General features: G+C 49.5%; 28 non-coding genes across 28 annotated transcripts; 6 read left to right on the forward strand and 22 right to left on the reverse strand.

The window, feature by feature from the left end:
• Positions 1-3,291: 3,291 nt before the first annotated feature.
• On the reverse strand, positions 3,292-3,364 carry trnav-cac (transfer RNA valine (anticodon CAC)). The gene has a single exon. It is a non-coding gene; the product is annotated as a tRNA-Val (tRNA).
• Positions 3,365-3,641: 277 nt separating this feature from the next.
• trnav-cac (transfer RNA valine (anticodon CAC)) lies at positions 3,642-3,714 on the reverse strand. The gene has a single exon. It is a non-coding gene; the product is annotated as a tRNA-Val (tRNA).
• Positions 3,715-3,815: 101 nt separating this feature from the next.
• On the reverse strand, positions 3,816-3,888 carry trnav-aac (transfer RNA valine (anticodon AAC)). The gene has a single exon. It is a non-coding gene; the product is annotated as a tRNA-Val (tRNA).
• A 365-nt stretch (positions 3,889-4,253) lies between these two features.
• trnad-guc (transfer RNA aspartic acid (anticodon GUC)) lies at positions 4,254-4,325 on the forward strand. Its single transcript has one exon. It is a non-coding gene; the product is annotated as a tRNA-Asp (tRNA).
• Positions 4,326-4,435: 110 nt separating this feature from the next.
• On the reverse strand, positions 4,436-4,508 carry trnav-cac (transfer RNA valine (anticodon CAC)). The gene has a single exon. It is a non-coding gene; the product is annotated as a tRNA-Val (tRNA).
• Positions 4,509-4,609: 101 nt separating this feature from the next.
• Positions 4,610-4,682, reverse strand: trnav-aac (transfer RNA valine (anticodon AAC)). Its single transcript has one exon. It is a non-coding gene; the product is annotated as a tRNA-Val (tRNA).
• A 365-nt stretch (positions 4,683-5,047) lies between these two features.
• Positions 5,048-5,119, forward strand: trnad-guc (transfer RNA aspartic acid (anticodon GUC)). The gene has a single exon. It is a non-coding gene; the product is annotated as a tRNA-Asp (tRNA).
• A 110-nt stretch (positions 5,120-5,229) lies between these two features.
• trnav-cac (transfer RNA valine (anticodon CAC)) lies at positions 5,230-5,302 on the reverse strand. Its single transcript has one exon. It is a non-coding gene; the product is annotated as a tRNA-Val (tRNA).
• A 101-nt stretch (positions 5,303-5,403) lies between these two features.
• On the reverse strand, positions 5,404-5,476 carry trnav-aac (transfer RNA valine (anticodon AAC)). The gene has a single exon. It is a non-coding gene; the product is annotated as a tRNA-Val (tRNA).
• Positions 5,477-5,727: 251 nt separating this feature from the next.
• trnav-uac (transfer RNA valine (anticodon UAC)) lies at positions 5,728-5,800 on the reverse strand. Its single transcript has one exon. It is a non-coding gene; the product is annotated as a tRNA-Val (tRNA).
• Positions 5,801-5,900: 100 nt separating this feature from the next.
• On the reverse strand, positions 5,901-5,973 carry trnav-uac (transfer RNA valine (anticodon UAC)). The gene has a single exon. It is a non-coding gene; the product is annotated as a tRNA-Val (tRNA).
• Positions 5,974-6,333: 360 nt separating this feature from the next.
• trnad-guc (transfer RNA aspartic acid (anticodon GUC)) lies at positions 6,334-6,405 on the forward strand. The gene has a single exon. It is a non-coding gene; the product is annotated as a tRNA-Asp (tRNA).
• Positions 6,406-6,948: 543 nt separating this feature from the next.
• trnad-guc (transfer RNA aspartic acid (anticodon GUC)) lies at positions 6,949-7,020 on the reverse strand. Its single transcript has one exon. It is a non-coding gene; the product is annotated as a tRNA-Asp (tRNA).
• Positions 7,021-11,687: 4,667 nt separating this feature from the next.
• trnav-cac (transfer RNA valine (anticodon CAC)) lies at positions 11,688-11,760 on the reverse strand. Its single transcript has one exon. It is a non-coding gene; the product is annotated as a tRNA-Val (tRNA).
• Positions 11,761-12,037: 277 nt separating this feature from the next.
• trnav-cac (transfer RNA valine (anticodon CAC)) lies at positions 12,038-12,110 on the reverse strand. Its single transcript has one exon. It is a non-coding gene; the product is annotated as a tRNA-Val (tRNA).
• Positions 12,111-12,211: 101 nt separating this feature from the next.
• trnav-aac (transfer RNA valine (anticodon AAC)) lies at positions 12,212-12,284 on the reverse strand. Its single transcript has one exon. It is a non-coding gene; the product is annotated as a tRNA-Val (tRNA).
• Positions 12,285-12,649: 365 nt separating this feature from the next.
• trnad-guc (transfer RNA aspartic acid (anticodon GUC)) lies at positions 12,650-12,721 on the forward strand. Its single transcript has one exon. It is a non-coding gene; the product is annotated as a tRNA-Asp (tRNA).
• Positions 12,722-12,831: 110 nt separating this feature from the next.
• Positions 12,832-12,904, reverse strand: trnav-cac (transfer RNA valine (anticodon CAC)). The gene has a single exon. It is a non-coding gene; the product is annotated as a tRNA-Val (tRNA).
• A 101-nt stretch (positions 12,905-13,005) lies between these two features.
• Positions 13,006-13,078, reverse strand: trnav-aac (transfer RNA valine (anticodon AAC)). Its single transcript has one exon. It is a non-coding gene; the product is annotated as a tRNA-Val (tRNA).
• A 365-nt stretch (positions 13,079-13,443) lies between these two features.
• trnad-guc (transfer RNA aspartic acid (anticodon GUC)) lies at positions 13,444-13,515 on the forward strand. Its single transcript has one exon. It is a non-coding gene; the product is annotated as a tRNA-Asp (tRNA).
• Positions 13,516-13,625: 110 nt separating this feature from the next.
• trnav-cac (transfer RNA valine (anticodon CAC)) lies at positions 13,626-13,698 on the reverse strand. Its single transcript has one exon. It is a non-coding gene; the product is annotated as a tRNA-Val (tRNA).
• Positions 13,699-13,799: 101 nt separating this feature from the next.
• Positions 13,800-13,872, reverse strand: trnav-aac (transfer RNA valine (anticodon AAC)). The gene has a single exon. It is a non-coding gene; the product is annotated as a tRNA-Val (tRNA).
• Positions 13,873-14,123: 251 nt separating this feature from the next.
• Positions 14,124-14,196, reverse strand: trnav-uac (transfer RNA valine (anticodon UAC)). Its single transcript has one exon. It is a non-coding gene; the product is annotated as a tRNA-Val (tRNA).
• Positions 14,197-14,296: 100 nt separating this feature from the next.
• Positions 14,297-14,369, reverse strand: trnav-uac (transfer RNA valine (anticodon UAC)). Its single transcript has one exon. It is a non-coding gene; the product is annotated as a tRNA-Val (tRNA).
• Positions 14,370-14,733: 364 nt separating this feature from the next.
• On the forward strand, positions 14,734-14,805 carry trnad-guc (transfer RNA aspartic acid (anticodon GUC)). The gene has a single exon. It is a non-coding gene; the product is annotated as a tRNA-Asp (tRNA).
• A 543-nt stretch (positions 14,806-15,348) lies between these two features.
• Positions 15,349-15,420, reverse strand: trnad-guc (transfer RNA aspartic acid (anticodon GUC)). Its single transcript has one exon. It is a non-coding gene; the product is annotated as a tRNA-Asp (tRNA).
• A 4,658-nt stretch (positions 15,421-20,078) lies between these two features.
• Positions 20,079-20,151, reverse strand: trnav-cac (transfer RNA valine (anticodon CAC)). The gene has a single exon. It is a non-coding gene; the product is annotated as a tRNA-Val (tRNA).
• Positions 20,152-20,428: 277 nt separating this feature from the next.
• On the reverse strand, positions 20,429-20,501 carry trnav-cac (transfer RNA valine (anticodon CAC)). The gene has a single exon. It is a non-coding gene; the product is annotated as a tRNA-Val (tRNA).
• Between the last annotated feature and the right edge of the window lie 60 nt (positions 20,502-20,561).

Here is a 20,561-nt window from a genome sequence, read left to right on the forward strand (position 1 = left end):
GCCTTGCTCGCCCACCAGTGGTAAAGCCATCTCTTTGCCATCCACGCTGCTCTGCCGAGATAAAGTGGCCCGGACCGGAGCCGGAGAAAATTTTCAAATGGGCTGACGAAGAGGTTCATACGGCGGGTTTCCACCCGGCTCCGAAACGGGGACCTTTCGCATGTTAGGCAAACGTGATAACCACTACACTATGGAAATTTGTCTGACTGTTGAATGAGAGTCGTATTGCAAAAAGTGGTCTGATCTTGGTTTTGGCTTTGAACCTGTTAAGGTCTAAGAGCCTGCCATCAGTTCTGTACCAAATTGGGATTCCGTGTGGTAGTTCTTCGTTGATGAGGTGGAGTATGGCGGCAGTGAAGACAAGTCAAGTCAAGTCAAGTCAAGTCAAGTCAAGTCAAGTTTATTTGTATAGCCCTAAATCACAAACAGTCTCAAAGGGCTTCACATAGCCAAAATTGACAATTATTCTCAAAGCATCCCCTGATCTTAAGCTCCCAAAAGGGCAAGGAAAAACTCAAAAAACCCCTGCCAGGGGAAAATGAGAAACCTTGAGAAGGGACCACAGATGGAAGGATCCCCCTTTCGGGATCACCAGGTTAAAGACAGAGAACAGGGTGGGTGCAATGATGCATCCCTGTTTGACCCCTGTCTCTACAGTGAAAGGCTCAGTCAAGGAGCTGTTGTTGAGCACTGTGGCTGTCATTCCGTGATGTAATAAACGCAGTATTCTGACGTATTTATCCGGGCAACCATAGCTCAGAAGGATGCTCCATAGGGCCTGGCGATCCACCGAGTCAAAGGCCTTTGTCAGGTCTATGAAAGCCATGAACAAAGGCTGTTTATGCTCACGGCATTTCTCCTGGAGTTGGCGTGCTGTAAAAATCATGTCTGCAGTGCCTCTAGCTGGGCGAAAACCGCACTGCGATTCTGGGAGAACTTCCTCAGACAGTGGCGGTAGGCGGTTGGCAAGAACACGAGCAAGTACTTTGCCAACTGTTGAAAGGAGCGAGATGCCCCTATAGTTTCCACATTCCGCTTTGTCCCCTTTCTTGAAAATGGTCACTACCAGAGCATCCCTGTGCTCCGAGGGGAGTACTTCTTTTTCCCAGACCTTCAGAAAGAGGGAATGGAGGTGGCGCTGGAGCTCTAGTCCACCTTCCTTTAGGACCTCAGCTGGGATCCCATCTGGCCCAGAGGCCTTGTTGTTCTTCAGGCTCCTGATGGCATCTTGGACCTCTGCTAAAGTGGGAGGTTCACCCATGTCTTCCCTGATGGGACTCTGAGGGATGTGACTGAGGAAATCTGACTGAGTTGTGCTGTCACGGTTGAGGAGTTCCTGAAAGTGCTCTCTCCACCGGTTGTTTATGGACTCATTGTCCTTCAACAGCTCCTGCCCGTCTTTAGAGCGCAGGGCGTTTTGGCCGCGATGGCTTGGGCCGTAGACAGCCTTGGTAGCACTGAAAAAGCCTCTGGTGTCACCAGAGTCTGCCAAACTCTGGATTTCCAGTGCCCTTTCTGTCCACCAAGAGTTTTTAATCTGTCTCACCCGGCTCTGGACGTCAGCCTTGGCTCTGGAGTGAGCCTGTCTCTTTGCTGTGCAGGTGATGTCATTTTGCCGGACACGAAAGGTTTCCCTTTTCTTGGAGATGAGCTGTTCTATCTCTGTGTCGTTCTCATCAAACCAGCCCTGATGCTTTCTGGCCTTGTACCCGAGAGTGGCACTGCAGGTGTCGAGGATGGAAGACTTGAGCAGGCTCCAGTGTTCTTCAATGTCCTCAGGGTATTCCTGATTGAGGCTTTCTCCAAGAGAGGCCTGAAACAGCTGCAGGGCGGCAGTTTTATTCAGGGTCTCAAGGTTTAGTCTTTTGCAGTCTCCTCTTCCTCTTGAGTCTGATGGACATCGTGGATCGTATCAGGCGGTGATCTGTCCAGCAGGCCTCTGAATCCATCATGGCTTTTGCGATGCTCACGTCGCGCTGATCCCTGGCTCTGACGATGACATAATCAATACGATGCCATTGTTTAGAGCGAGGGTGTCTCCATGAGCCCTTGAGTTTGTTCTTCTGGCGAAAGATGGTATTGGTGATGATAAGGTCGTATTGAGCACATTTGCTAAGAAGCCAAACCCCGTTGGAGTTAATGTTTCCAATGCCTTCCTTTCCAATGGTGCCCTTCCAGAGGTGGTGGTCACGGCCCACTCTGGCATTGAAATCCCCCAATCTTGTCCTCCTTGGGGATTTTTGACAATACCTCATCCAGACAGGCATAGAAAGCCTCTTTTTTGTCCTCATCGGAAATGAGGATAAGTGCATAAGCACTAAGAACTGTTGCCGTCTGGTTGTTGGCCAGCACCAGACGGAGTGTCATCAGGCGCTCACTGATTCCCACAGGGAGTTCAGAGAGCTGACTGATCAGTTGGTTCTTGATGGCAAAACCAACCCCATGGATCCTAGGCTCATCTGTGGCCTTTCCTTTCCAGAAGAAAGTGTATCCACCCTTTTCCTCCTTCAGATGACCTTCCTCTGCCCGTCGGGTTTCTGAAAGAGCAGCTATGTCAATCCGGCATCTTCTCAGTTCCCTGGCAATGATGGCGGTTCTCCTCTCCGGCCTATCACTGGTTACACTGTCCATTAGTGTGCGCACATTCCATGCTCCAAAATTCATGTTTCTGTGTTTTCGACCGCATATTGGCGATCCCTCTGAACGCGGTAATCCAGTCGGGAGGTTTGAGGCAGGCTATGTTTAGGGCACCTTTTCTAGCCCCTTCCCCCACAGGGGTGAGCAGAGTGGATCCTAAAAGGGGCTGCTCAGTCGTGGATGCAGCTACCGAAGAGCTCTTCTGCCTCGGTCCAAGAGCCCAACGATCATCTAACATCCACCGCCTGATGTGCCAACTTGTGACTAGGGGCTTCCAGACTTCACAATCCTGCCCCCGTTGCCACTTACCGGTCGCCACAGGACTTTTACGATTCGAAATGAAAGTTAATCCATTTGTATCATAACAGGACAAAAAGGATGTTGGTTTTGGCACTCTACTTCTCATTTATTAACGTTCAGAGCTCTGCTAACTGAAATAAAATAGCTACACAACGCCCAAAATAAGCAATCAACAGTGCTATTCAGGCTTGTTTCCACCCGGGGACCTTTGGCGTGTGAGGGGAACGTGATAACCACTACACCATGGACAGTGTCCCGACTGTCTCACGAGTGCCGTCTTCCAAAAAGTGGCATCACGGACTGGCGCCAGAGACGAATTTTTCAAATGCGCTAACAAAAAGGTTCAAAATAGCTTGTTTCCACCCGGTTTCGAACCGGGGACCTTTCGCGTGTGAGGCGAACGTGATAACCACTACACTATGGAAACTTGCATGACTATGGTGTGAGAGCTGTCTTTCAAAAAGTGGCATCACGGACTGGAGCCGGAGAAAGTTTTCAAATTGGCCGACGAAGAGGTTCATACGGCGGGTTTCCACCTGGTTCCGAAACGGGGACCTTTCGTATGTTAGGCAAGCGTGATAACCACTACACTATGGAAATTTGTCTGACTGTCGAATGAGAGCCGTATTGCAAAAAGTGGCATCGCGGACTGGCACCGGAGATGAAATTTTTCAAATGTGCTGACAAAACGGTTCGAAATAGGTTGTTTCCACCCGGTTTCGAACCGGGGACCTTTCGCGTGTGAGGCGAACGTGATAACCACTACACTATGGAAACTTGCATGACTACTGAATGGGAGCCGTCTTTCAAAAAGTGGCACCACGGACTGGAGCCGGAGAATTTTTTTCAAATGGGCTGACGAAAAGGTTCATACAGCTTGTTTCCACCCGGTTTCGAACCGGGGACCTTTCGCGTGTTAGGCGAACGTGATAACCACTACACTATGGAAACTCGTCTGACTGTCAAATGAGAGCCGTATTGCAAAAAGTGGCATCGCGGACTGGCACCGGAGATGAAATTTTTCAAATGTGCTGACAAAAAGGTTCGAACTAGCTTGATTCCGACCGGTTTCGAACCGGGGACCTTTCGCGTGTGAGGCGAACGTGATAACAGCTACTCTATGGAAACTGCCCTGGCCACGCTTGGTGAGCTATCTTGCAAAGAGTGGCACCACGGACTGGCGCCGGGTCGTTTTTACTCTTGCGTGTTAGGCGAATGTGAACTACACTGGGGAACTCGTTGGTATGACAGTGTCAGTGTACCTTTACCTGCTGGATATCTGCCACTTGCACTGGGCACTTGCGGTGAAGAAGAGCTCCTCGTTAGTATAGTGGACAGTATCTCCGCCTGTCACGCGGAAGACCGGGGTTCGATTCCCCGACGGGGAGAGTTATACTTTTGGAACTGTTGTGCGAGAGCTGGCTTTCAAAAAGTGGCATCACGGACTGGAGCCGGAGAATTTTTTTCAAATGTGCTGACAAAAAGGTTCAAAACAGGTTGTTTCCACCCGGTTTCGAACCGGGGACCTTTCGCGTGTGAGGCGAACGGGATAACCACTACACTATGGAAACTTGCATGACTATTGAATGAGAGCCGTCTTTCAAAAAGCGGCATCACGGACTGGAGCCGGAGAATTTTTTTCAAATGGGCTGACGAAAAGGTTCACACAGCTTGTTTCCACCCGGTTTCGAACCGGGGACCTTTCGCGTGTTAGGCGAACGTGATAACCGCTACACTATGGAAACTCGTCTGACTGTCGAATGAGAGCCGTATTGCAAAAAGTGGCATCGCGGACTGGCAACGGAGATGAAATTTTTCAAATGTGCTGCCAAAAAGGTTCGAACTAGCTTGATTCCAACCGGTTTCAAACCGGGGACCTTTTGCGTGTGAGGCGAACGTGATAACCACTACTCTATGGAAACTGCCCTGGTCACGCTTGGTGAGCTATCTTGCAAAGAGTGGCATCACGGACTGGCGCCGGGCCGTTTTTACTCTTGCGTGTTAGGCGAATGTGAACTACACTGGAGAACTCTTTGGTATGACAGTGTCAGTGTACCTTTACCTGCTGGATATCTGCCACTTCCACTGGGCACTTGTGACGAAGAAGAGCTCCTCGTTAGTATAGTGGACAGTATCTCCGCCTGTCACGCGGAAGACCGGGGTTCGATTCCCCGACGGGGAGAGTTATACTTTTGGAACTGTTGTGCGAGAGCTGGCTTTCAAAAAGTGGCATCACGGACTGGAGCCGGAGAATTTTTTTCAAATGTGCTGACAAAACGGTTCAAAACAGCTTGTTTCCACCCGGTTTCGAACCGGGGACCTTTCGCGTGTGAGGCGAACGTGATAACCACTACACTATGGAAACTTGCATGACTATGGAATGAGAGCCGTCTTTCAAAAAGTGGCATCACGGACTGGAGCCGGAGAATTTTTTTCAAATGGGCTGACGAAAAGGTTCATACAGCTTGTTTCCACCCGGTTTCGAACCGGGGACCTTTCGCGTGTTAGGCGAACGTGATAACCGCTACACTATGGAAACTTGTCTGACTGTTGAATGAGAGCCGTATTGCAAAAAGTAGCATCGCGGACTGGCGCCAGAGAGAGATTTTTCAAATGTGCTGACAAAAAGGTTCAAAATAGCTTGTTTCAACCGGTGACCTTTCGCGTGTGAGGCGAACGTGATAACCACTACACTATGGAAACCTGAGAGCCGTCTTCCAAAGAGTGACTTCACGGACTGGAGCCGGAGACAAATTTTTCAAACGGGCCGACAGAGAATCACATGTGACATGTTTCCACCCGGATTCGAACCAGGGACCTTTCGCGTGTAAGGCGAATGTGATAACCACTACACTATAGAAACTTGCCAAACCGTTGCATGAGATCTGTCTTTCAAAAAGTGGCATCACGGACTGGAGCCGGAGAAATTTTTCAAACGGGCAGACACAAAATTTCGCTCGGCTTGTTTCCACCCGGTTTCGAACAGGGGACCTTTCGCGTGTAAGGCGAACGTGATAACCACTACACTATAGAAACTTGCTTGCAGATTACATGAGAGCCGTCTTCCAAAAAGTGGCATCACGGCCTGTCGCCGGAGACAGCTTCACATGGGCTCACAAAAAGGTACGGCCGGTTTGTTTCCACCCGATTCCGAACCGGGTACCTTCCGCGTGTGAGGCGAACGTGATAACCACTACTCTATGGAAACTGCCCTGGTCACACTCGGCGAGCTATCTTGCAAAGAGTGGCATCACGGACTGGCGCCGGGCCGTTTTTACTCTTGCGTGTTAGGCGAATGTGAACTACACTGGAGAACTCGTTGGTATGACAGTGTCAGTGTACCTTTACCTGCTGGATATCTGCCACTTCCACTGGGCACTTGTGACGAAGAAGAGCTCCTCGTTAGTATAGTGGACAGTATCTCCGCCTGTCACGCGGAAGACCGGGGTTCGATTCCCCGACGGGGAGAGCTATACGTTTGGAGTAAATGAATGCGTGTGTGTGCTTGTGTCTCGACGGGATCACCACTTTATTGTGGTGAGACACTTTGTGCGTCTCCATAACCCCGAGACTATGTCGGCCGGAGTCTCGCACTCCTGTCAGGGTCACCCAAGCCGTCTTTTTAAAGAGCTAAAATAGAGAGGACCTGTAAACATAGTTATTCAAATTTTTATATGAAAAGCCTATACAATTGTGTTAGTTGCAGATATATTTGTGAAGTCTCAACCAGCTCTGTGCAGTGTGCTCTCCAAACTCCAAATCTACCAACATCATAGTTCACTTCAATTCCGACGAGGCACCATTTCTGTTGTGAACATGTAGTAACAAATGAGCAAACTAATTAAATAATGAATTTATAATTCAGTTAATGGGGTGGAATTCCACTGCCTGCAGTTAACACAAACTGTCACACAAAAACCACTGCAGTTGGTACATAATAACTTTGCTGCAAACACGTTAACACACTTTGGTAGACAACATACCCGACGCTAGTTCACATGAAGAAAATTACTCCCCGTCGGGGAATCGAACCCCGGTCTTCCGCGTGACAGGCGGAGATACTGTCCACTATACTAACGAGGAAGTCAAAGAAGCCAACTTGTCACTAGAACTGGCCGCGCCGCGTAGTGGAGTAAGTTATATCGCACTACATTTCAGAGAAATCTCAAAGTGTTCATTTAATAGCACACCACCTGCTTTTTTTAAAGACACATTATTCACTCCATGTGAGGCCAACGGTTTTGATGAAATGAGACACATTTTGGTTACACCTTTTTTGTTACAAATTGTTTTTAATACATCAAATGTATAGCGATTCTTTCCACCCCAATCTTCAATCAATCTTGAAGGCACTTTGCACAATTTTGCTACAAAATCAAACTTGTAACCCAACGCTACATCTCGACTCCAAAGTAAGCCCATCGTTAATGCTAATTACATATGGACAAAGTGCACCCTAGCGGCCTGCTGGCTACAAAGGGATCAAGAATTGTCCCTGCATGTTACGTCACGAGATCTCTTGTGTGTGTGTGTGTGTGTGTGTGTGTGTGTGTGTGTGTGTGTGTCATAACTTGTCATTGTCATTTACATTCAAAACGGTAATACATTTAAAGCAGACATGGTGTCCAAAGAGAATCCTCAAGGTGGGAAGCGGCACAAGGAGGAAATCTATCTATATTGCTCAATTGGAACTTTTTCCAGTTTGTTATTCAACATCTATACGCCTGTGAGTCTACACCACTGAACTCATGGATGCACTTGCTGACAATGTAGGCAGTAGACACTAAAAATGCTGCATAAACACCCTTAGTCACTGATGAGCAAGCTCCTCAAAGTCAGACAGCTGCTTCATCTGCTCCACTTGCATAGAATGTCTTCTCACAAGCTTCTTCTTGCACTTGGGTCCACCTCTCTTTGGTGTGCTAGGTGCTACTGGAGCTAAGGATCGAATACCGCTGGCCAAAGTCTTGCTACTGGCGCCAATGTCAGGAATGGGAGGGTTGGGGTTGACATTGAGAGGGGGCAGGTGGCCCGGCCTTGTGTGGGAGATGTGATCAAGAAGCAGGGTGCCAGAGCCTCTCCTCTCCAAGAGGCCTGGCGGACGCCGGCGGACGGTGCTGGGTGAGGACGTGCTGGTGTTGCTGTCCAGGGACTCTCTGGAGCTGGTCAGTATGGCCAGAGGGGAGGTGTTCATTTTCCGTCGCTCCATTGGCACCTTGGGGGAGTCCAGCATGACGGAGTCGGAGTAGAGCTGGGAGTCTGAGTCGTAGTGGTCGTTCCCCAGTCGCCGCTTGTGCATGGTGTCTCTCAGACTGGGATGCCCGACGTTGGCGCACTCCTGCTCGGTGGGCACGGTGCTGCGTCGTGCCAGAGGCTGGTGCTGGCCCAATGATCTTTCGTAGGCTGCTTTTGAGGTTGGGGGAACCGACAGCGAGGTTGTTATTTTGCAGCCTTGCTCGCCCACCAGTGGTAAAGCCATCTCTTTGCCATCCACGCTGCTCTGCCGAGATAAAGTGGCCCGGACCGGAGCCGGAGAAAATTTTCAAATGGGCTGACGAAGAGGTTCATACGGCGGGTTTCCACCCGGCTCCGAAACGGGGACCTTTCGCATGTTAGGCAAACGTGATAACCACTACACTATGGAAATTTGTCTGACTGTTGAATGAGAGTCGTATTGCAAAAAGTGGTCTGATCTTGGTTTTGGCTTTGAACCTGTTAAGGTCTAAGAGCCTGCCATCAGTTCTGTACCAAATTGGGATTCCGTGTGGTAGTTCTTCGTTGATGAGGTGGAGTATGGCGGCAGTGAAGACAAGTCAAGTCAAGTCAAGTCAAGTCAAGTCAAGTCAAGTCAAGTCAAGTTTATTTGTATAGCCCTAAATCACAAACAGTCTCAAAGGGCTTCACATAGCCAAAATTGACAATTATTCTCAAAGCATCCCCTGATCTTAAGCTCCCAAAAGGGCAAGGAAAAACTCAAAAAACCCCTGCCAGGGGAAAATGAGAAACCTTGAGAAGGGACCACAGATGGAAGGATCCCCCTTTCGGGATCACCAGGTTAAAGACAGAGAACAGGGTGGGTGCAATGATGCATCCCTGTTTGACCCCTGTCTCTACAGTGAAAGGCTCAGTCAAGGAGCTGTTGTTGAGCACTGTGGCTGTCATTCCGTGATGTAATAAACGCAGTATTCTGACGTATTTATCCGGGCAACCATAGCTCAGAAGGATGCTCCATAGGGCCTGGCGATCCACCGAGTCAAAGGCCTTTGTCAGGTCTATGAAAGCCATGAACAAAGGCTGTTTATGCTCACGGCATTTCTCCTGGAGTTGGCGTGCTGTAAAAATCATGTCTGCAGTGCCTCTAGCTGGGCGAAAACCGCACTGCGATTCTGGGAGAACTTCCTCAGACAGTGGCGGTAGGCGGTTGGCAAGAACACGAGCAAGTACTTTGCCAACTGTTGAAAGGAGCGAGATGCCCCTATAGTTTCCACATTCCGCTTTGTCCCCTTTCTTGAAAATGGTCACTACCAGAGCATCCCTGTGCTCCGAGGGGAGTACTTCTTTTTCCCAGACCTTCAGAAAGAGGGAATGGAGGTGGCGCTGGAGCTCTAGTCCACCTTCCTTTAGGACCTCAGCTGGGATCCCATCTGGCCCAGAGGCCTTGTTGTTCTTCAGGCTCCTGATGGCATCTTGGACCTCTGCTAAAGTGGGAGGTTCACCCATGTCTTCCCTGATGGGACTCTGAGGGATGTGACTGAGGAAATCTGACTGAGTTGTGCTGTCACGGTTGAGGAGTTCCTGAAAGTGCTCTCTCCACCGGTTGTTTATGGACTCATTGTCCTTCAACAGCTCCTGCCCGTCTTTAGAGCGCAGGGCGTTTTGGCCGCGATGGCTTGGGCCGTAGACAGCCTTGGTAGCACTGAAAAAGCCTCTGGTGTCACCAGAGTCTGCCAAACTCTGGATTTCCAGTGCCCTTTCTGTCCACCAAGAGTTTTTAATCTGTCTCACCCGGCTCTGGACGTCAGCCTTGGCTCTGGAGTGAGCCTGTCTCTTTGCTGTGCAGGTGATGTCATTTTGCCGGACACGAAAGGTTTCCCTTTTCTTGGAGATGAGCTGTTCTATCTCTGTGTCGTTCTCATCAAACCAGCCCTGATGCTTTCTGGCCTTGTACCCGAGAGTGGCACTGCAGGTGTCGAGGATGGAAGACTTGAGCAGGCTCCAGTGTTCTTCAATGTCCTCAGGGTATTCCTGATTGAGGCTTTCTCCAAGAGAGGCCTGAAACAGCTGCAGGGCGGCAGTTTTATTCAGGGTCTCAAGGTTTAGTCTTTTGCAGTCTCCTCTTCCTCTTGAGTCTGATGGACATCGTGGATCGTATCAGGCGGTGATCTGTCCAGCAGGCCTCTGAATCCATCATGGCTTTTGCGATGCTCACGTCGCGCTGATCCCTGGCTCTGACGATGACATAATCAATACGATGCCATTGTTTAGAGCGAGGGTGTCTCCATGAGCCCTTGAGTTTGTTCTTCTGGCGAAAGATGGTATTGGTGATGATAAGGTCGTATTGAGCACATTTGCTAAGAAGCCAAACCCCGTTGGAGTTAATGTTTCCAATGCCTTCCTTTCCAATGGTGCCCTTCCAGAGGTGGTGGTCACGGCCCACTCTGGCATTGAAATCCCCCAATCTTGTCCTCCTTGGGGATTTTTGACAATACCTCATCCAGACAGGCATAGAAAGCCTCTTTTTTGTCCTCATCGGAAATGAGGATAAGTGCATAAGCACTAAGAACTGTTGCCGTCTGGTTGTTGGCCAGCACCAGACGGAGTGTCATCAGGCGCTCACTGATTCCCACAGGGAGTTCAGAGAGCTGACTGATCAGTTGGTTCTTGATGGCAAAACCAACCCCATGGATCCTAGGCTCATCTGTGGCCTTTCCTTTCCAGAAGAAAGTGTATCCACCCTTTTCCTCCTTCAGATGACCTTCCTCTGCCCGTCGGGTTTCTGAAAGAGCAGCTATGTCAATCCGGCATCTTCTCAGTTCCCTGGCAATGATGGCGGTTCTCCTCTCCGGCCTATCACTGGTTACACTGTCCATTAGTGTGCGCACATTCCATGCTCCAAAATTCATGTTTCTGTGTTTTCGACCGCATATTGGCGATCCCTCTGAACGCGGTAATCCAGTCGGGAGGTTTGAGGCAGGCTATGTTTAGGGCACCTTTTCTAGCCCCTTCCCCCACAGGGGTGAGCAGAGTGGATCCTAAAAGGGGCTGCTCAGTCGTGGATGCAGCTACCGAAGAGCTCTTCTGCCTCGGTCCAAGAGCCCAACGATCATCTAACATCCACCGCCTGATGTGCCAACTTGTGACTAGGGGCTTCCAGACTTCACAATCCTGCCCCCGTTGCCACTTACCGGTCGCCACAGGACTTTTACGATTCGAAATGAAAGTTAATCCATTTGTATCATAACAGGACAAAAAGGATGTTGGTTTTGGCACTCTACTTCTCATTTATTAACGTTCAGAGCTCTGCTAACTGAAATAAAATAGCTACACAACGCCCAAAATAAGCAATCAACAGTGCTATTCAGGCTTGTTTCCACCCGGGGACCTTTGGCGTGTGAGGGGAACGTGATAACCACTACACCATGGACAGTGTCCCGACTGTCTCACGAGTGCCGTCTTCCAAAAAGTGGCATCACGGACTGGCGCCAGAGACGAATTTTTCAAATGCGCTAACAAAAAGGTTCAAAATAGCTTGTTTCCACCCGGTTTCGAACCGGGGACCTTTCGCGTGTGAGGCGAACGTGATAACCACTACACTATGGAAACTTGCATGACTATGGTGTGAGAGCTGTCTTTCAAAAAGTGGCATCACGGACTGGAGCCGGAGAAAGTTTTCAAATTGGCCGACGAAGAGGTTCATACGGCGGGTTTCCACCTGGTTCCGAAACGGGGACCTTTCGTATGTTAGGCAAGCGTGATAACCACTACACTATGGAAATTTGTCTGACTGTCGAATGAGAGCCGTATTGCAAAAAGTGGCATCGCGGACTGGCACCGGAGATGAAATTTTTCAAATGTGCTGACAAAACGGTTCGAAATAGGTTGTTTCCACCCGGTTTCGAACCGGGGACCTTTCGCGTGTGAGGCGAACGTGATAACCACTACACTATGGAAACTTGCATGACTACTGAATGGGAGCCGTCTTTCAAAAAGTGGCACCACGGACTGGAGCCGGAGAATTTTTTTCAAATGGGCTGACGAAAAGGTTCATACAGCTTGTTTCCACCCGGTTTCGAACCGGGGACCTTTCGCGTGTTAGGCGAACGTGATAACCACTACACTATGGAAACTCGTCTGACTGTCAAATGAGAGCCGTATTGCAAAAAGTGGCATCGCGGACTGGCACCGGAGATGAAATTTTTCAAATGTGCTGACAAAAAGGTTCGAACTAGCTTGATTCCGACCGGTTTCGAACCGGGGACCTTTCGCGTGTGAGGCGAACGTGATAACAGCTACTCTATGGAAACTGCCCTGGCCACGCTTGGTGAGCTATCTTGCAAAGAGTGGCACCACGGACTGGCGCCGGGTCGTTTTTACTCTTGCGTGTTAGGCGAATGTGAACTACACTGGGGAACTCGTTGGTATGACAGTGTCAGTGTACCTTTACCTGCTGGATATCTGCCACTTGCACTGGGCACTTGCGGTGAAGAAGAGCTCCTCGTTAGTATAGTGGACAGTATCTCCGCCTGTCACGCGGAAGACCGGGGTTCGATTCCCCGACGGGGAGAGTTATACTTTTGGAACTGTTGTGCGAGAGCTGGCTTTCAAAAAGTGGCATCACGGACTGGAGCCGGAGAATTTTTTTCAAATGTGCTGACAAAAAGGTTCAAAACAGGTTGTTTCCACCCGGTTTCGAACCGGGGACCTTTCGCGTGTGAGGCGAACGGGATAACCACTACACTATGGAAACTTGCATGACTATTGAATGAGAGCCGTCTTTCAAAAAGCGGCATCACGGACTGGAGCCGGAGAATTTTTTTCAAATGGGCTGACGAAAAGGTTCACACAGCTTGTTTCCACCCGGTTTCGAACCGGGGACCTTTCGCGTGTTAGGCGAACGTGATAACCGCTACACTATGGAAACTCGTCTGACTGTCGAATGAGAGCCGTATTGCAAAAAGTGGCATCGCGGACTGGCAACGGAGATGAAATTTTTCAAATGTGCTGCCAAAAAGGTTCGAACTAGCTTGATTCCAACCGGTTTCAAACCGGGGACCTTTTGCGTGTGAGGCGAACGTGATAACCACTACTCTATGGAAACTGCCCTGGTCACGCTTGGTGAGCTATCTTGCAAAGAGTGGCATCACGGACTGGCGCCGGGCCGTTTTTACTCTTGCGTGTTAGGCGAATGTGAACTACACTGGAGAACTCTTTGGTATGACAGTGTCAGTGTACCTTTACCTGCTGGATATCTGCCACTTCCACTGGGCACTTGTGACGAAGAAGAGCTCCTCGTTAGTATAGTGGACAGTATCTCCGCCTGTCACGCGGAAGACCGGGGTTCGATTCCCCGACGGGGAGAGTTATACTTTTGGAACTGTTGTGCGAGAGCTGGCTTTCAAAAAGTGGCATCACGGACTGGAGCCGGAGAATTTTTTTCAAATGTGCTGACAAAACGGTTCAAAACAGCTTGTTTCCACCCGGTTTCGAACCGGGGACCTTTCGCGTGTGAGGCGAACGTGATAACCACTACACTATGGAAACTTGCATGACTATGGAATGAGAGCCGTCTTTCAAAAAGTGGCATCACGGACTGGAGCCGGAGAATTTTTTTCAAATGGGCTGACGAAAAGGTTCATACAGCTTGTTTCCACCCGGTTTCGAACCGGGGACCTTTCGCGTGTTAGGCGAACGTGATAACCGCTACACTATGGAAACTTGTCTGACTGTTGAATGAGAGCCGTATTGCAAAAAGTAGCATCGCGGACTGGCGCCAGAGAGAGATTTTTCAAATGTGCTGACAAAAAGGTTCAAAATAGCTTGTTTCAACCGGTGACCTTTCGCGTGTGAGGCGAACGTGATAACCACTACACTATGGAAACCTGAGAGCCGTCTTCCAAAGAGTGACTTCACGGACTGGAGCCGGAGACAAATTTTTCAAACGGGCCGACAGAGAATCACATGTGACATGTTTCCACCCGGATTCGAACCAGGGACCTTTCGCGTGTAAGGCGAATGTGATAACCACTACACTATAGAAACTTGCCAAACCGTTGCATGAGATCTGTCTTTCAAAAAGTGGCATCACGGACTGGAGCCGGAGAAATTTTTCAAACGGGCAGACACAAAATTTCGCTCGGCTTGTTTCCACCCGGTTTCGAACAGGGGACCTTTCGCGTGTAAGGCGAACGTGATAACCACTACACTATAGAAACTTGCTTGCAGATTACATGAGAGCCGTCTTCCAAAAAGTGGCATCACGGCCTGTCGCCGGAGACAGCTTCACATGGGCTCACAAAAAGGTACGGCCGGTTTGTTTCCACCCGATTCCGAACCGGGTACCTTCCGCGTGTGAGGCGAACGTGATAACCACTACTCTATGGAAACTGCCCTGGTCACACTCGGCGAGCTATCTTGCAAAGAGTGGCATCACGGACTGGCGCCGGGCCGTTTTTACTCTTGCGTGTTAGGCGAATGTGAACTACGTACACTGGAGAACTCGTTGGTATGACAGTGTCAGTGTACCTTTACCTGCTGGATATCTGCCACTTCCACTGGGCACTTGTGACGAAGAAGAGCTCCTCGTTAGTATAGTGGACAGTATCTCCGCCTGTCACGCGGAAGACCGGGGTTCGATTCCCCGACGGGGAGAGCTATACGTTTGGAGTAAATGAATGCGTGTGTGTGCTTGTGTCTCGACGGGATCACCACTTTATTGTGGTGAGACACTTTGTGCGTCTCCATAACCCCGAGACTATGTCGGCCGGAGTCTCGCACTCCTGTCAGGGTCACCCAAGCCGTCTTTTTAAAGAGCTAAAATAGAGAGGACCTGTAAACATAGTTATTCAAATTTTTATATGAAAAGCCTATACAATTGTGTTAGTTGCAGATATATTTGTGAAGTCTCAACCAGCTCTGTGCAGTGTGCTCTCCAAACTCCAAATCTACCAACATCATAGTTCACTTCAATTCCGACGAGGCACCATTTCTGTTGTGAACATGTAGTAACAAATGAGCAAACTAATTAAATAATGAATTTATAATTCAGTTAATGGGGTGGAATTCCACTGCCTGCAGTTAACACAAACTGTCACACAAAAACCACTGCAGTTGGTACATAATAACTTTGCTGCAAACACGTTAACACACTTTGGTAGACAACATACCCGACGCTAGTTCACATGAAGAAAATTACTCCCCGTCGGGGAATCGAACCCCGGTCTTCCGCGTGACAGGCGGAGATACTGTCCACTATACTAACGAGGAAGTCAAAGAAGCCAACTTGTCACTAGAACTGGCCGCGCCGCGTAGTGGAGTAAGTTATATCGCACTACATTTCAGAGAAATCTCAAAGTGTTCATTTAATAGCACACCACCTGCTTTTTTTAAAGACACATTATTCACTCCATGTGAGGCCAACGGTTTTGATGAAATGAGACACATTTTGGTTACACCTTTTTTGTTACAAATTGTTTTTAATACATCAAATGTATAGCGATTCTTTCCACCCCAATCTTCAATCAATCTTGAAGGCACTTTGCACAATTTTGCTACAAAATCAAACTTGTAACCCAACGCTACATCTCGACTCCAAAGTAAGCCCATCGTTAATGCTAATTACATATGGACAAAGTGCACCCTAGCGGCCTGCTGGCTACAAAGGGATCAAGAATTGTCCCTGCATGTTACGTCACGAGATCTCTTGTGTGTGTGTGTGTGTGTGTGTGTGTGTGTGTGTGTGTGTCATAACTTGTCATTGTCATTTACATTCAAAACGGTAATACATTTAAAGCAGACATGGTGTCCAAAGAGAATCCTCAAGGTGGGAAGCGGCACAAGGAGGAAATCTATCTATATTGCTCAATTGGAACTTTTTCCAGTTTGTTATTCAACATCTATACGCCTGTGAGTCTACACCACTGAACTCATGGATGCACTTGCTGACAATGTAGGCAGTAGACACTAAAAATGCTGCATAAACACCCTTAGTCACTGATGAGCAAGCTCCTCAAAGTCAGACAGCTGCTTCATCTGCTCCACTTGCATAGAATGTCTTCTCACAAGCTTCTTCTTGCACTTGGGTCCACCTCTCTTTGGTGTGCTAGGTGCTACTGGAGCTAAGGATCGAATACCGCTGGCCAAAGTCTTGCTACTGGCGCCAATGTCAGGAATGGGAGGGTTGGGGTTGACATTGAGAGGGGGCAGGTGGCCCGGCCTTGTGTGGGAGATGTGATCAAGAAGCAGGGTGCCAGAGCCTCTCCTCTCCAAGAGGCCTGGCGGACGCCGGCGGACGGTGCTGGGTGAGGACGTGCTGGTGTTGCTGTCCAGGGACTCTCTGGAGCTGGTCAGTATGGCCAGAGGGGAGGTGTTCATTTTCCGTCGCTCCATTGGCACCTTGGGGGAGTCCAGCATGACGGAGTCGGAGTAGAGCTGGGAGTCTGAGTCGTAGTGGTCGTTCCCCAGTCGCCGCTTGTGCATGGTGTCTCTCAGACTGGGATGCCCGACGTTGGCGCACTCCTGCTCGGTGGGCACGGTGCTGCGTCGTGCCAGAGGCTGGTGCTGGCCCAATGATCTTTCGTAGGCTGCTTTTGAGGTTGGGGGAACCGACAGCGAGGTTGTTATTTTGCAGCCTTGCTCGCCCACCAGTGGTAAAGCCATCTCTTTGCCATCCACGCTGCTCTGCCGAGATAAAGTGGCCCGGACCGGAGCCGGAGAAAATTTTCAAATGGGCTGACGAAGAGGTTCATACGGCGGGTTTCCACCCGGCTCCGAAACGGGGACCTTTCGCATGTTAGGCAAACGTGATAACCACTACACTATGGAAATTTGTCTGACTGTTGAATGAGAGTCGTATTGCAAAAAGTGGTCTGATCTTGGTTTTGGCTTTGAACCTGTTAAGGTCTAAGAGCCTGCCATCAGTTCTGTACCAAATTGGGATTCCGTGTGGTAGTTCTTCGTTGATGAGGTGGAGTATGGCGGCAGTGAAGACAAGTCAAGTCAAGTCAAGTCAAGTCAAGTCAAGTCAAGTCAAGTTTATTTGTATAGCCCTAAATCACAAACAGTCTCAAAGGGCTTCACATAGCCAAAATTGACAATTATTCTCAAAGCATCCCCTGATCTTAAGCTCCCAAAAGGGCAAGGAAAAACTCAAAAAACCCCTGCCAGGGGAAAATGAGAAACCTTGAGAAGGGACCACAGATGGAAGGATCCCCCTTTCGGGATCACCAGGTTAAAGACAGAGAACAGGGTGGGTGCAATGATGCATCCCTGTTTGACCCCTGTCTCTACAGTGAAAGGCTCAGTCAAGGAGCTGTTGTTGAGCACTGTGGCTGTCATTCCGTGATGTAATAAACGCAGTATTCTGACGTATTTATCCGGGCAACCATAGCTCAGAAGGATGCTCCATAGGGCCTGGCGATCCACCGAGTCAAAGGCCTTTGTCAGGTCTATGAAAGCCATGAACAAAGGCTGTTTATGCTCACGGCATTTCTCCTGGAGTTGGCGTGCTGTAAAAATCATGTCTGCAGTGCCTCTAGCTGGGCGAAAACCGCACTGCGATTCTGGGAGAACTTCCTCAGACAGTGGCGGTAGGCGGTTGGCAAGAACACGAGCAAGTACTTTGCCAACTGTTGAAAGGAGCGAGATGCCCCTATAGTTTCCACATTCCGCTTTGTCCCCTTTCTTGAAAATGGTCACTACCAGAGCATCCCTGTGCTCCGAGGGGAGTACTTCTTTTTCCCAGACCTTCAGAAAGAGGGAATGGAGGTGGCGCTGGAGCTCTAGTCCACCTTCCTTTAGGACCTCAGCTGGGATCCCATCTGGCCCAGAGGCCTTGTTGTTCTTCAGGCTCCTGATGGCATCTTGGACCTCTGCTAAAGTGGGAGGTTCACCCATGTCTTCCCTGATGGGACTCTGAGGGATGTGACTGAGGAAATCTGACTGAGTTGTGCTGTCACGGTTGAGGAGTTCCTGAAAGTGCTCTCTCCACCGGTTGTTTATGGACTCATTGTCCTTCAACAGCTCCTGCCCGTCTTTAGAGCGCAGGGCGTTTTGGCCGCGATGGCTTGGGCCGTAGACAGCCTTGGTAGCACTGAAAAAGCCTCTGGTGTCACCAGAGTCTGCCAAACTCTGGATTTCCAGTGCCCTTTCTGTCCACCAAGAGTTTTTAATCTGTCTCACCCGGCTCTGGACGTCAGCCTTGGCTCTGGAGTGAGCCTGTCTCTTTGCTGTGCAGGTGATGTCATTTTGCCGGACACGAAAGGTTTCCCTTTTCTTGGAGATGAGCTGTTCTATCTCTGTGTCGTTCTCATCAAACCAGCCCTGATGCTTTCTGGCCTTGTACCCGAGAGTGGCACTGCAGGTGTCGAGGATGGAAGACTTGAGCAGGCTCCAGTGTTCTTCAATGTCCTCAGGGTATTCCTGATTGAGGCTTTCTCCAAGAGAGGCCTGAAACAGCTGCAGGGCGGCAGTTTTATTCAGGGTCTCAAGGTTTAGTCTTTTGCAGTCTCCTCTTCCTCTTGAGTCTGATGGACATCGTGGATCGTATCAGGCGGTGATCTGTCCAGCAGGCCTCTGAATCCATCATGGCTTTTGCGATGCTCACGTCGCGCTGATCCCTGGCTCTGACGATGACATAATCAATACGATGCCATTGTTTAGAGCGAGGGTGTCTCCATGAGCCCTTGAGTTTGTTCTTCTGGCGAAAGATGGTATTGGTGATGATAAGGTCGTATTGAGCACATTTGCTAAGAAGCCAAACCCCGTTGGAGTTAATGTTTCCAATGCCTTCCTTTCCAATGGTGCCCTTCCAGAGGTGGTGGTCACGGCCCACTCTGGCATTGAAATCCCCCAATCTTGTCCTCCTTGGGGATTTTTGACAATACCTCATCCAGACAGGCATAGAAAGCCTCTTTTTTGTCCTCATCGGAAATGAGGATAAGTGCATAAGCACTAAGAACTGTTGCCGTCTGGTTGTTGGCCAGCACCAGACGGAGTGTCATCAGGCGCTCACTGATTCCCACAGGGAGTTCAGAGAGCTGACTGATCAGTTGGTTCTTGATGGCAAAACCAACCCCATGGATCCTAGGCTCATCTGTGGCCTTTCCTTTCCAGAAGAAAGTGTATCCACCCTTTTCCTCCTTCAGATGACCTTCCTCTGCCCGTCGGGTTTCTGAAAGAGCAGCTATGTCAATCCGGCATCTTCTCAGTTCCCTGGCAATGATGGCGGTTCTCCTCTCCGGCCTATCACTGGTTACACTGTCCATTAGTGTGCGCACATTCCATGCTCCAAAATTCATGTTTCTGTGTTTTCGACCGCATATTGGCGATCCCTCTGAACGCGGTAATCCAGTCGGGAGGTTTGAGGCAGGCTATGTTTAGGGCACCTTTTCTAGCCCCTTCCCCCACAGGGGTGAGCAGAGTGGATCCTAAAAGGGGCTGCTCAGTCGTGGATGCAGCTACCGAAGAGCTCTTCTGCCTCGGTCCAAGAGCCCAACGATCATCTAACATCCACCGCCTGATGTGCCAACTTGTGACTAGGGGCTTCCAGACTTCACAATCCTGCCCCCGTTGCCACTTACCGGTCGCCACAGGACTTTTACGATTCGAAATGAAAGTTAATCCATTTGTATCATAACAGGACAAAAAGGATGTTGGTTTTGGCACTCTACTTCTCATTTATTAACGTTCAGAGCTCTGCTAACTGAAATAAAATAGCTACACAACGCCCAAAATAAGCAATCAACAGTGCTATTCAGGCTTGTTTCCACCCGGGGACCTTTGGCGTGTGAGGGGAACGTGATAACCACTACACCATGGACAGTGTCCCGACTGTCTCACGAGTGCCGTCTTCCAAAAAGTGGCATCACGGACTGGCGCCAGAGACGAATTTTTCAAATGCGCTAACAAAAAGGTTCAAAATAGCTTGTTTCCACCCGGTTTCGAACCGGGGACCTTTCGCGTGTGAGGCGAACGTGATAACCACTACACTATGGAAACTTGCATGACTATGGTGTGAGAGCTGTCTTTCAAAAAGTGGCATCACGGACTGGAGCCGGAGAAAGTTTTCAAATTGGCCGACGAAGAGGTTCATACGGCGGGTTTCCACCTGGTTCCGAAACGGGGACCTTTCGTATGTTAGGCAAGCGTGATAACCACTACACTATGGAAATTTGTCTGACTGTCGAATGAGAGCCGTATTGCAAAAAGTGGCATCGCGGACTGGCACCGGAGATGAAATTTTTCAAATGTGCTGACAAAACGGTTCGAAATAGGTTGTTTCCACCCGGTTTCGAACCGGGGACCTTCCGCGTGTGAGGCGAACGTGATAACCACTACACTATGGAAACTTGCATGACTACTGAATGGGAGCCGTCTTTCAAAAAGTGGCACCACGGACTGGAGCCGGA

The sequence above is a fragment of the Syngnathus scovelli genome, chromosome 6 (assembly GCF_024217435.2).
Source record: "Syngnathus scovelli strain Florida chromosome 6, RoL_Ssco_1.2, whole genome shotgun sequence".
Classification (NCBI taxonomy): domain Eukaryota; kingdom Metazoa; phylum Chordata; class Actinopteri; order Syngnathiformes; family Syngnathidae; genus Syngnathus; species Syngnathus scovelli.